General features: G+C 41.1%; 1 long non-coding RNA gene across 1 annotated transcript in view; it reads right to left on the reverse strand.

Moving 5' to 3' along the window:
* Positions 1-2,288: 2,288 nt before the first annotated feature.
* The window catches only part of LOC104862691, a 9,892-nt gene continuing 8,491 nt past the window's right edge, over positions 2,289-3,689 (reverse strand). Inside the window, exon 3 of the long non-coding RNA XR_780399.1 lies at positions 2,289-2,375. This is a non-coding gene — a long non-coding RNA (uncharacterized LOC104862691). The remainder of the gene's footprint in view (positions 2,376-3,689) is intronic.

A 3,689-nucleotide genomic window follows, 5' to 3' on the forward strand; every position in this document is an offset into this window, starting at 1 on the left:
GGAGGTGGGGATGCCCAGGTTGAGGCCCTGCAGGCTCTTTCTGCTGAGGACTCCATCCTTCCTTGCAGCTCAGCCCTTGCTACTACTGCTAGGTGGCAGGAAGAGCTGACTCTGCATGGATTCTGTCTCCTTGCTTGGCAAAGAGCAAGAGGTCCAAGCTCACCCTGCAGGCCCTTGTAAGGGGCTATGATCAGTGGCTGAATCACCCAAGGACCCTGCTCTTCAAACTGCTGCACTGGAAATTGCATCTCAACCAGAATAGTGGAAGGACTCAAATAGTCAAGCCGTAGCCCTGTATCATTGTTTTTGTGATTCAAAGAGGAGGGAAAATAAAGGAAAATCACTTGTTTATCATCATTCCTTGAAACGTTTGTATTTTAACAAAGTATTTGCAAAGAGGAATGTCCAAATGGTCAAATGTTTTTTCTCTAGAATTCACACAGTGGTACCAATGCCTAGATGCCTCTTCCTCCTTCTTGTTCACCTTTCAGTTATTTTCAATTTGCAGGATGTGGCATATGGAAATGTGAACATCCATTTCAAATCCAAGTTTTAAAGAAGTCCTGCTATTAATTGTGGCCTGGTCCTGCGTGAACTCAACTCGGGCCCATGTGGGCTCTGATCCCTGTGGAGCTTATGAGTCCTCAGGGAGCTGGTCTGTGGGGCTCTGGGCCTGAGGGAGGGGGCACTGGGCAGCACAGTCCCCGGTAACACCAGAAGGGGAAACCGAGGCAGACACAGAGCTGCCCCCTCCCTCTGTCCACCAGAGCCTGGGTGTCAGCGGTGTCCTCCACACCATGGTGAGCTCTTTGTTTTCTCTGCATGCCTCTGAGATTGACGAGAACCAATCCTAATAATTTGTCTGGAGCAGTTTCATAAAAAAATTGTATCAGGCAGAATCTTCTCTGCATGGAACAGATAATGAATTCAGTTATCAGTTTTGTATCCTTTAGCCTTCTTAATTTTAGTTTACATCATTTCCCTATGTTAAGAAATTTAAAGATGGCTTCCTTAAAAGTGCTGTTTGCATTTATGTCTTTCTCTGTATTCTCTTAAAAAGTCTTTCATTTTCAAGAGTTGCTTCTCCTTCTACCTTAAAAGAATAAGAAAAAAGCAAGCATGAAATCCAAATTGCTTGCCTAAAATCCCAAGAAAACAAATAAGAGAGAAAAAACAAAAATATGAAGCTAGCTCCTTTTTGTGCATCCTGCCTTTCCCTCTGAGAGTACTACATTTTAAAATGAGAGCATAAATCTGTTCCTGTAGCCAAAGCATCCCGGGGAAGAATCTATCCTTTCCTCTCAGCCTCTCCAGCAGCTACAGGGAGCCAAGAACGCTGTTTCTTTGTCTGAAATGAGCCTTCCCCAAGCACTGTTATCAGCAGCAAGATTCTACTTCTTCCTTATGTCTCATTTCAGTGGTTTTCTTTATTGAGTCTTTCCTGTACCCTTCAGACCAGGTAAGGGAAAGAGACTTAGTACATTTGTTAGCAGCTTTCATTGTCATACTCATCTCAAATTGTTATTTAAAAATTCATTTGGAAGTTCTTTACTTTTGTTGTTCATAGTTCACTCTAATCACTGCCAGAAAGAGGACTATTATCTTTTTTCTTCTTTTGTCATTTTTCTTGCTGTGATTGAATGTGGTGTCTTTAATAACACCTGCTCCCAGTATAATTTTACCCAATTCTATACACTACAGAAATATTTATAAAGCTAGGAATAATGTATCTCTCACAGATCATTCTCATGTGTGGAACATGTCTGCTGTCCTTTCTGTCTTCCTACAAGCTTACTCTCAAATGTGTAAATCACTCAAACGTCTACAACAATGGATCCACAGGCTATCTAGCTGTCTGTCTGTCATCTGTCTATCTATCTATCCATCATCTATCTACCTGACTTCCAGTCCAATAGACTGCAACATATATGTGTTCTTACTGTTAAGAAGTTTTAGTTAAAATAATTATCTGAGATAACCAAGTACACAAATGAAATCAAACTTACGAATTATAAGAATTTCAAGTCAATTTATAAGAAACAACTCTTGGCAGGTCAATAAATAGATGGATCACGGAATTGCAAACAGATAGATAAATAGGAAGGGAAATAGATACGTGAATAATAACTTCGATGGACAGATGGATAGACAGATGGACAGGTCATCATTACCTTGCTTTGTTTCCTCATTTAGATTGGGTCACTTTAACAAAAATGTAAATAGATATCTTAGGCTCTAATCAACCTTTTTAAGATACCTCGTGATACCTGCCTGAGCTTCCTGGTAGAAGTCTGATGCTGGTGTTTCTCATGGGATGTGGATTCTCTCAATAATGAACACCAGGACTTCTCACACCGCCACTGGGAGCCTCTGGCCTGCAAAGTGGTTAGAAATTTCCAATAATTCTACTTCTTCTAGCACTGATTCAGTCCATTGGACTTCTCAGAGCTAAAGCTTAAAAAATCAGAAAGGAACGGCAGGAGACTGGCAGTCACACGTGGCCACACCACGAAGTGCTTCCGCCTCAGACCATAAAGGCAAACACCACTGGCTGTAAATGCCAAGTCATTTTAGCAAAAGCTCTTTGAGAAGAGAGAGAAATATATAACACATATATGTATATATATGTATGTATATACACACACATATATGTATATATATATGTATGTATATACACACATATATGTATATATATATGTATGTACATACACACATATATGTATATATATGTATGTATATACACGCACATATATGTATATATATGTATGTATATACACACATATATATGCACACATATGCACATATATGTATGTATGTGTGTGTGTATATACACACACATATATGTATATATATGTATGTATATACACACACACATACATACAATATATTCTGCTATTTCCTAAGATTTCCTCTGTGATTTCAGTTAAAGACGTGAAATTTCTCTAACTATGGCCTCCTTTGATAGAAATAAATTACTGCTCAAAACTGAAAGCTGCCAACTACTTTTCTTTTTTCATTCCACTGAATATTTTTGAAAAATGGATTTTGGTGAAAAGAAGAAAACTGTCAGTAGGGCAGCTCTCAGGCTAGGGGACAGTAGCAGTCTCTGCCTCCTGGGGGCTCCTGAGGGCTCTTCAGACCAGCCGTCTCAGGGGGCCTCCCAGCAATGGAGACAGCGAGGCCCTCATTTGAATATCATCCTGCTTATTCTCCTCCACTGTCTGTGTTCATGTCCACCTGTTGGGGGGATAATGACCATGAGGAGGCCAGGTGCTGAGTCAGGGCGACATCGGGGTGACTGCACTAGAGGAATGGCCAGGCTCACTCAGCAGGCGGAGAGGAAAGAAATGGGCAGATGGTATATATGTCTGGGTGGGAGAGGCCACCACACAGCGAAAGAGTTTTTGGATTTGGAGAGTGAGAAAAGGGAATGAATCAAGGTTGATTTAATTGTCAGGGTCATGAACCTGAATAAAAGAATATAATCAGTGTGTGAGGGTTTGGAAAGACTTGGGGGACCAGGCTGGGGTCAGGTGGAGAAGAGTGCTGGGTGAACATGTGGGTGCTGGCTCCTTACATTTGAGATCTGCAAGGATCACTGAACTGGAGTCCCATGCCAGGCTTCAGGTTGCTAATAGCAGCTTCCCAGTGAGAGTTCTGGCTCCGACACTTGAATTAAAAAAAAAAAA

This window comes from Fukomys damarensis, unplaced genomic scaffold, assembly GCF_012274545.1.
Source record: "Fukomys damarensis isolate Sample0158 unplaced genomic scaffold, DMR_v1.0_HiC HiC_scaffold_17, whole genome shotgun sequence".
Taxonomy (NCBI): Eukaryota; Metazoa; Chordata; class Mammalia; order Rodentia; family Bathyergidae; genus Fukomys; species Fukomys damarensis.